Here is an 11,094-nt window from a genome sequence, read left to right on the forward strand (position 1 = left end):
CCCATATTAAAATTGGCTTAAGGGAGGCAGACTGGCAGACCCGGCGGGCGGGCCTCTGACGTTCATGTCACTATGACTCAGCCATAACCATAAAAGGAGTTCCCAATGCAGCTGCACCCAAATATGGAGAGTGTTGTCTAACCTCAATGTGTCGTCATGGCATCAGGCGCAAACAAATAAGTCAGATCCATATGGGCACAAAAGAGGGCATGCCCATATATGGGCATATAGGCTACAGATGACATCAGCGATCTCCATATATGGGCACAAGGACTGACAGATACAGAGATCTCCATATATGGGCAAATCAGCATGCCCATATATGGGTATATACCGATGACATCAGGGATCTCCATATATGGGCATAAAAGGGACATGCTGGACTGACAGTTACAGAGATCTCCATATATGGGCATATCAGTCGGATCGGCGGTGCGACAATGGTGTGAGGGCCGCGTAGTAACCCGAACTCTAGATGTGAATAGCGGCCCGAACCTCTTGTGGTTAAAAATGGCACCCCCCCAAAAAAAATTGCATTCATAAAATCGCTGTCCTAAAATATTGATGTCCTCACAAGTGTAGTAATACAAACCTGTGCGTGTGTGTGTGTGTGTGCGTGCGTGTGTGTGTGTGTGCGTGTGTGCGTGCGTGTGTGCGTGTGTGTGTGGGTTGAATGAAAAAAGACAGGAGAGGATATGGCTCAATGTGGCAGGCTCTATCCGAGTGCCCTGGACATGATGAGGAGCAGGTGCGCTCAAACGACTGCCTTCTGGAGCTTTCATGATCAATGCCAATTCTAAATTCCTCTGAGCAGCCCACTTAGCATACTGTCGCGCAGGTGTGGATTAGGGTACTCCGCCAAACCAGGTTGTGTCTGTTGTGTCAGAAACATTCATAAAGGGGGTGTGAGTGATGTTGTTTTGTTTAAAGAATATTTTTTATATTATATATATTATATATTCTGATAGTAATTTTGTATGAGTTCTCTCTTCTGATTGGATGAAATTGGTATCCTGACCTGAACATTTATTTATCATGTGCACAAAAGAGCTGGAGAGATGGGGTTCAGAAACCCCTGTTACTGAACACGCTGGTCCAGGGATTCTCAAACTGTGGTAATGGTTGTGTTATAATATATCAACTCAACACGTACATTTCTCAGTACTTTGACCTTGCACCAAGCAAATTCCTCAGTAGGTCAGTTCACTTTTTCTTTTCAAACCAAGGTCATAGTCTCACCAGCCCTTACACAAAAGTCACCTGTTCCCCTGCCAAGAAGCAAGAGATGTCATGGGCTCGCTGTCTATATGGAATATCAATATGAATCCATAGGAGGCTTGGTTCAGCATGCAACGTGCACACTCGCACCATCTACACGCAGACAGGCACTCAAGAAAAACACACACACACACACAAGCACACACACACGCACACGCACACGCACACGCACGCACACGCACACACACACACACACACACACACACACACACACACACACACACACACACACGCACACGCACACAGTCTCCAATTCAGGCAATTCGGTGTCCAGGAGATAGCCATGGAGATTATTCACTCTTCTGAATCAGTTATATGGCCGCCATGCACTTTATATGGATCGTGGCCGTGGGCATCATGAACTATATGAATATATGAATATATGACACAAGGCCCTTGGGGGAGCCTACAGGGCCCAGTTGGGACTGAGAAAAGGCAGAGGGGCCTGATTACAGTTTCTGTTGCCTGCAATGTCCTTTGTGTGAACTCTTAACAGCACAACATTGAGTAAAAGTAATATATTAGCCCCACCTGGTGGTTCTCTATTGCTATTGCACCTTGGGATGCCATTGTGCCAAATTTGAGGCAGAGATTGACACGAGAAGGTGCTATGCTGTAGTTACTGTAGATGTGCAATACATATTTGGTTGCTTCAGTGCATTACAACAGTGTTGTTGCACAGGCCTGGGAGGAATTGTCATAACAAGTTGTGTTACTTCATACTTCAACAAGTTAAGATTTCTGAAAATAAGGGTGTTTCAGCAGTGTTGCATGATGAAATAAAGAGTAGCACACCACAACAAAATGTATTATTTTAATTGCTAGTTAGAGTACTAGCTAGCTAGCAAGATGAATAGATAGACACAACATCTTCAGTGTTCTTTTAACTCAGAGATCACATTTTGGAATCAACTGGACCAGTAACAGTAAAATCCTCAATGTTAATTTATCCATGTTATAACTCTGAGAGAGTACAAATCTGTACACTGAGTTATAACACTGATGATTTTACCGTGTCGATACATACTCTACAATTTTTTTTTTACAAAAGGCTCTCATCTCATCCACCTGCATGAAGGGGGAAACACGTTCAGAGTCAGCGCTCACCCAAAAGGCATCCGTGCTATTTATGAGAGCACGGTTGCACTTACTACTGTATGTTATGAGGCCATCAGCCCAGGGATTCAAAATGGGTGCAGTTCAAAGCGCTCCTCTCCCACTCATACTTATAAAACAGTGAGTAAGAACTGGCAGGGCCTAACTACTACTTAGCGAATACGAGCTCTTCAAAGGCCCGAGGGATGTGGTTTTGGAGCCTATAAAAAGACAGAGGCTTTCATGTTGGGGAGTTTCAAGGCCTTTCACGCGACAAGAAGTTGCCAATTCGCCAACAGAGGGCGCCGTGGCATAACTTTCAACCGCCAGGCCCCAGCTCAACCCACCCAAACACCCCCCCCCCCCTCCCCTCCACCCCACCCCACCACCCGACCCCCACCCGGGTGGCTCTCCTCTGCTTACGATTAGGTATAATCTTTCGCTCAGGTTCAGTAACTTCATTGTCCATTCAGCCCCGAATTCCTCCATAGTAACTAACATAACACGGAACATGTGCGCTGGAAAACGATATGTTAAAAACTTAACAGCTTGCAGAGAGCGGGGGCCCAGAGACTACGGTTGAGGTCAAATTATGAGTTTAAGGCAAAAAAAAAAAAGAAAAGAAAAGAAAAAGAAAAAGAAAAGAAAAGAAGCCTTTCCCCTGGTGCGCCGACGTGAAAACGCATGTTATTTTGTGACATTTTTCACACCTGGAGCGCTTGGCTGTGGCATTCTTGTGGGAGGCGAGACAGATGAGGTTTGACCGTTTCGTCCCCCCCCCCCCCCCCCCCCCCCACTGCTGTCTCTTTCTTTTCTGTCACTGCGTAACCAAACACCTCTACCGCTGCTATTGTCTTATCTCAGATTGAAAGGGGGTGTTTGGGGTGTTTTGTGTGTGTGTGTGGGGGGGGGGGGGGGGGGGGGGGGGGGGGGGGGTATCTGGGCAGGTGTTCTCGCCTTCAGGCTACAGACTTCAGAAATGAGGAAAGTACAGGGTGGGAGTTGGAATGAAAGGGAGTGCGTATACACAATAAAATCCTGAGTGTCGATTTAACTGTGAGCACATTCACACACCATGCAACGTACACACACACACACACACACACACACACACACACGCACCATCTATCTACTACACCCAGACAGTCACCCACGCAAAACACACACACACACACACACACACACACACACACACACACACGTACACATGCATGCACAAACACACACGTCTGAGAGTGTTGCAAGATCACACAGCCCATGCTGTTACACGCAGTGTAAACATGTCAGAGGGTGTGTATTAAATACTCATTACATAGGGACTGGGTAGAGTCTCTGGGAGAGAGTGGGAGAGAAAACAATCAAACCTGCCGGGGGGGGGGGGGGGGGGGGGAGAAGGGAGGAGGAGGGGAGGGGGGGTCTCCCAGTGTAATTCAAGTTCAATAACTGACCCCTGACCTTGCCTTAACTCAGGTTACAGGAGTGTCGGTGAGACAGATTATAGGAGCTGTTACCTCACAGCTGTGGATACTATACCACTCTACAGGAGCGGTAGGTACACACACACACACACACACACACACACACACACACACACACACACACACACACACACACACACACACACACACACACACACACACACACACACACACACACACACACACACACACACACACACACACACACACGCACACACACACACACACACACGCACACACACACGCGCACACACACACGCACGAGCACATGTGCTTTCAAGCGTATACATAGACATGCACACAATCGCACAGCTAAATGCATAAGCCTGTTCAGTCTTACACACGCGCGCACGCGCACACGCACACACACACAGCAACTCACCAAAACATCAAAGGTCAGATGTTAATGTCAGCAAACATTAGTCATTATTAGACATCGAGCAGGCAACAAAGATGTCAGTTTCCTGACTTGCGTGTGCCTTTTGGGTTATGATGTAAAGAAACCGCGGCGGGGTGAGGGTGACACAGGACCTCTTTCAGCCCAGACAGACACATGAACACACAGTTCACCTGCAAGGGCCGCAGGTGGGCCAGTTTCACTGTGTCACAAGGACCTCATTACCTGCCTTGTCAATCCAATCACAGAAGGTGGAAAAACACACACTTCAAAATGACTTACAGAATGAATGTAGCTGACACTCTTCTCCACAGCGACTTACACCAAGCAAGATATCCACTCCCAGGGCTGCTGCTGGAATCAAACTTGCGACCTTAAGGTTTTTTGAGACAGCTCGCTTTTAGATGGGGCAAACTCCCTCAAGCGTCACCTTACAATCGTGCCATCTGGACGGAGATACAGAACTCTGAGATGGGAATACGTTTCAGCCATTGCAGCGCTAAACAAACTGCCTCGCTGATATGTCGTTCGTGTACTCTGTTGTCTTTATGTCGTGTTGTATATTGTTATGTGTTCTTGTTGAACAAACTGTGAAGTGGAATATCCCTCTGAGACGATAACTTTAGTGGTGAACACTGAAGTTAGACGTTACACCGACCTACGCATATAAAGCATGCCGTGCGGGTTGTTGCAGTGATGGTATTCAGTTATGTGCCATGGAGGTCTGAAGGTATTCATACGGTTTCATTCCAACCCAACACTTCAACTGGTTGAATTCACTAATTGCTCTGCACGTTCTGGGTTGAGGTGTGCTAATTAGTGCGTTCACCTGCGGCGCGTTCAATCTGAAAACGGTGTGCACTACGGTATACAGGTTGAACGACATGTTTACTCGAAAAGGGTTTTCAATGGTGTGCATTTGATTTGAGGGACATTTTCTCTCGCTTGGTGGGTGTGTCAGAGGTGATACCCAATCACCAGCGACGTGTATATAAGTCCCGTCACATTAAGAAGGAAGCACACACAATAGATCCAACTAAAGTCTGTTGCAAACGCATCCCCTTCAGCTCAGTGTATGCAATAATTGAAGGCATTAGAAGGCATATTTGAATCTTTTGCAATTGTATGTATGTACAATTGTGGAGTAAGACTTTAGTCAACTTTCCTACTCCACGAGACTCCTCTACATACATTATATAATGGTAGATTAAAGAAATTAAAAGAACACAAAGAATGGCCTTCTCAGCTGCCACAGTTGCAACACATGCACAACACAACGGTGTGTTCAATCAATGCACCACTGTTTCCATTTAAATAAATGTTTTGCTACACGGCTGAACGCGCCCCCCAGGTGAAGTGTAGCACATAATGATTCAATACCACTAATGTTTGTATCTAAGTGGACTAACTTGTTTGAAAGAATTCAGTACATGAACCTTTGGAGTAAACTAACACCAGGAACAATGCATTAAGGAATGCAAGCAACAGAGAGGGCTAAGGGATATATAGAACTGGTTGTTTTATTGTTTATATGTATTTTCTGTATGTATTTTTCTTTGTCTGGTCTCCGTTAGGGTGCAGCTGGTTGGGCAGTCACAGTGTTGAGTGTGGGGGTGTGTGACTGAGTGGCTGAATGGCTGCAATTTTTCAACACCTTGCTTTATTTGCACAATTGTGCTCGGAAATATGAAAATCGTAAACCTTTCATCGCAAAAAGGCTGTGCGTGGATGATTATTGTTGTGTAATATTACGGTATTGCTTTCAAAGCTAAAAGCACCGCTCTTCTGGAGTTTAGAATTAATAACATAACATAACGTAACAACATAATGATTCATTTACTGAGCTGGGTCCCTCCGCCACATGGCTTTAAGCTGGAGACTTCCAGAGAGGAGGCCAGTGGAAGGGCTGTAGATGCCATGGTTGTGGCCGCAGCCTAAAAATGGTTCCTATCCCATGCTGTGTTAGCATAACCACGGTCACATGTCAGAGGGAGAAATGGAGAGAGAGAGAGAGAGAGAGAGAAAGAGGTAGAGACACCAAAAGAGGGAAAAACAGATAGAAACTGACAGACACACACAGACAGACACAGAGAGAAACAAGCAGTGGTAGAATGACGAAAACAGAACAGGAAAAAGAGAGAGAGATAGACGGAGAATAAAAAGGAGACGTTTAGCTGCTGAATGCTAGCTCTGTATTAACGTCACAATGCACTGAAGTGGATTCGGTTGAACCGACTTCTCTAAGCAGCTTTGATTCAGTTTGGAAGGTTCAACCAGAAGGACTGTCCCTCAGGGCATCTATTCCTCCTATTGTATGATGCAACAGTAGATGGGGCTACAGGTCTGTAATACCACAACACAGAAACGACAGCCTGTTTTAACCTAACATATTGTTTTTCCCCCCGTTTTATTTTTCTTTATTTCGGTCCTTTCTTCACTCTGTCCCTTCCTCCCCCCCCCCCTCCTTCCTCCTCTTTCTCACTTTCTCTCTTTCCCCAGCTCATGCCAGTCCCTACGGACACAATATTTATGGATTGGTAAAACCAGCGGAGAGTGGGGAGTTGACCAACATATCAAGTGTCAAGGCCTTGTCAGAAAGGCCCTAAATTTGCATCATTACGACTCATCCTCTGGGGAGCCGGCTGGAGCTAATTCAAACCATCTCTGCACAGCTGGAACCGAGAAGTGGTTCCTCCGACCAGGCGGAGAGACGTAAAAACGAGGGAGAGAAAAATGTTTGGAGGCCTCTTCGACCATTTATTGTTTTGAGAGTTACTGTTCGCTCCTACAACGTCCCCCCCCCCCCCCCCCTCCCCTCCATGTCATAAAGTTACACAATGTCCGATTGTCACTCGTTGATAATAAAAAAAAAAGACAAAATTGTATCTTGAGACAAAGCGAAAGGCATCGTCGTGTCATAATGAAAACCAGGATTTGTCAGGACAACCCCCCCCCACACGCACACGCACACGCACACGCACACACACACACACACACACACACACACACACACACACACACACAGTCACACACAGTCACACACCCCAACTCCTAACCCCCATACTGTGACTTAACCGTGTTTGTTATGATTAGATTGGCCAATCAGCAATGCACAAAGGGGTCTATTGTCCGTGGTCCACTGTGGCTCAGCTCTGGAGAGGGTGTAAAACACCCCATGTCCATGCTCTGATAGCCATCTGCAGCTAAAAACCCTCCCAAGTGCAGCGACAACCACTGCTGACAAAAGCACAAAAATGCGCAACTGAGCTCAGGTTAGTGTGTGCCCGTGCACCCACCCACCCACTGCTCCACCGCTGGGTTTTAAGGGCAGGATTAGGTGGAGGTAAGCTGTGTCATAGGTCTGTGTGCCTAAGGCCAGGTGGGGGAGTCATGGATCGGGCTTTTGTGCTGCGGTAGAGCGTTTTCTTTTTGCCCCTCTGCATCAAGTGGGCCTTAAGTCCATTTAAGAAAGAAAATGTTGATGTTTACGTCCTAGCTGTGACCCCCGTATGGCCTCTTTCGTCTCGAGCATTCCTGCCATAGCTGTGACATCTCGCTAAGCTTGAGGACAGCAGCGGGATAGGCAAAACAACGCTTAATCACGGCCACAGGGCGCCTCCGTGATAACAAAGCCACCCCGCAACCCCTGTGTGTTTGTGTGTGTCCCCTGGTGCGCGCATAGATGTTTGTGTGTGTGTGTGTTAGTGTTCTTAGTATAGGGGGGTTGTTACAAGCACACGCTTGTAAGTGTGTGTGTGTGTGTGTGTGTGTGTGCGTGTGCGTGTGCGTGTGCGTGTGCGTGTGCGTGTGCGTGTGCGTGTGCGTGTGCGTGTGTGTGTGTCTCTGTCTGTCTGTTTGTCTGTCAGGTAGCCAGGATAGTGTGTGTGTACGCTTATGTGCATGCTGCATGTGTTAATCAGCAAACAGGTGTGTGCGTGCGTGCGTGTTTGTACTCCTCCGTATAGGGGTGCTTGCCTGTCTGTGACAGTGCGTACGTACACGCGAGTGTGTGTGTGTGTGTGTGTGTGTGTGTGTGCGTGCGTGCGTGCGTGTGCGTGTGTGTGTGCGTTTGCTAAAACCACCTCTTAACCCCGGGGTTCAGGGGCCACTGCACGTTAACTCATGTGTGCGTGAGTCACCCACCTCGTTTTCTCCGAACCCAGCGTTAAGCTCGGCCAGGAATCCCACTCAGATAATCACCTGTAATTCCAATTCCACGCAGATCTGACATATTTTTGCTGTACACCTGGAGGGGGGATTCCCAACATGTGTTTATCCGATAAACTCTGAATGAAGCTGTCAAGATCCATAATGCACCGGGGGTCAGGCCACGGTCAAGGAACCACAGAACCAGGAACACCCACGGTCAACGTCTCAGGTGTTGGGACAATGAGTTTAAGTTAAGTGAGTCTTTTCCCCCAGGGGGAATCTCCTTGAATATAAGAAACCAACAGAGGATTTGACTTACAATCCTAAAAGTCGCAAGTTTGAACCCCTAGTTTTGTCAATTCATAAGAACCCTCTAAACCCTACTCAACTCAAACCCACCTGGTGTGCAAACGTGCGGCCGTTCGGTCAATGCCGTAAGAAAGGAATGTTACCATCGTAATGCTACACACACACACACACACACACACACACACACACACACACACACACACACACACACACACACACACACACACACACACACACACACACACACACACACACACACACACACACAGAACACACATGCACAAACAAACTCAAAGATACACAGGACACTTTGGTGAATCTTGTTTTGTTGGAGGCTGGCTGGATGTTGCAAGGATCCTCCTGGCTGTGGGCTGCTCAGCCCGAGGAGCCGGGTCAACGCAGGTCAACCGAGTCCAGCTAAACAAACACGCGCTATCAAAGAGGAAATTTCCTGTCCGATTCCGCAGGCTTTCCCTTCGCAGTCGGTGAACATTCACCAGCTGATCCCCGAGGGATGAGACGAGAGGCTCTCGCTCAATTGACTCTCACTTCTCAATAACACTGGACACTATTGGTCGTCTGATTGTATGCGCCTGTGGTGAGGCTAGAGTGATATCTCGGCGTGGAACAAAGGCAACCTGAAGCCTTAAAGTAGTGCAAAAGCCAAACAAATGTCAATACCTATTTGGTCTTTAAATCACTTTATATTTTGGTTTAAGCCTAAATGTTTTTTTGTTTTTGTTTTTCAGATATAATGTAGTATAGTGAGAAAACAACATCTGGGCAATTTTTTCCTTCCAAATTCAAAACTGAAGCACAATCAGATAAAAGTATCATGTTTTCATTTCATGCAAACATACACCCGGGCTAAAGGGACTGTGGCTGTGTCACACAGCAATTAACCGCCAGTGAGGGTTTGGCTGTGAAGCCCTGCAACGTTTCAAATTGCTCCCCAACCATAACTCCTCTATCCTTTCTGACTCAATTACCTGTCACCTCACAAGACAAAGGACACACTATGGAGGGCTATTTCTTATGCACACACACACACACACACACACACACACACACACACACACACACACACACACACACGTGTATGTGTACAAATACGCCTATACACGTGTGCACGAACACACACACATACTGTACACACGCATGTGTGCAAATACACATACACACGTGTGTGTGTGTGTGCGCCAACACACGCACACACGGATACTGGCACAATACAATAGTTCTTAAGGTTGCTAGGCGCTGTAGTAATTTATGGCTGGATAGGGTTGCAGGCTTAACGCAGCGGCAGTGTCTTCCAACCAGGTGATGTGCACTAGGGCTGCCTCGCAGGGCTTTGGGCCCTGTAGTCACACTGTCCAGACAAAAGCACACACACTACAGCCTGTGTTGCCATGTCCTCTTATTATAAGCGACTTTGGGCTTGTTTTTCTGAAAAGTCGCTTGTAAATATTGGTGGTTGCTGGATGTTTTTCTTTGGGGGGCTTGTTTCTAAAGTGTATTTGCTTATTTGGGCTTGCTTCCTATTGTTGTTTAAACTAGTGGCTCTCAAACATTTTCATCTCAAGGACCCCCTAATTAATATGAATTTGTCCAGGGACCCCCGCATCGCGACGCGTTGTGAGCTTGTAGATCGGCTATTTTCAAAATAGCCACTGCATATAGGTTTAAAGTGCTCATGTGGCCTATAGTCGTATACTTCTATTGGATTTGTTTTCATTGACCTGGTTGCTTATTTCTCTCACAAAACCTGGCAACACTGACTACAGCAGCACCCAAATGGTGTGCCGAGAGAGGCACACTGAGACAAGTCCAGGTGTGCCTTGGGATTTAGTGACAACCACACATTATTATTGTAAACAACTATAGAAAAAGTTATGAATATATATTTTTTCTTTTTACTTTGTGAACACTCATTTCCCAATTTGTGACCTCACCTGTCTGGTTCAAATGGGTTTTGTTGCTGCTTCGATTAAAATGTTCCAGGTTTTAAATCGATTCATTAATTATTTTGTTAATTTCTGGAGTAATAAAACTTTTATTTGGCGTTGAATACAAAATTGATGTTTACATGTGATGTCTATGTGATTAGAGTCATAGCATGAGGTTATTCTGCATGGATATGAATACAGGCATGCCTTGAGATTTTTGGACATAACCTTTGGTGTGCGTTGGGCACAAAAAGTTTGAAAAACCACTGCACTACAGTATGTATGCTTGTATGCTTGGCAATTATATTTATAGGAACAGATCATTTAACTGATCTACTTGCCGGCAGCAAATGTTGATCCTTTCTATGGTAAACGTAATGTTAAAAGTGCCTGTGCTCATCCTGCATTTGAATGGTGGTGTGTAATGAAGATGGAATTGAGA

Source organism: Gymnoscopelus braueri (assembly GCF_963280865.1).
Source record: "Gymnoscopelus braueri genome assembly, chromosome: 16".
NCBI lineage: Eukaryota > Metazoa > Chordata > Actinopteri > Myctophiformes > Myctophidae > Gymnoscopelus > Gymnoscopelus braueri.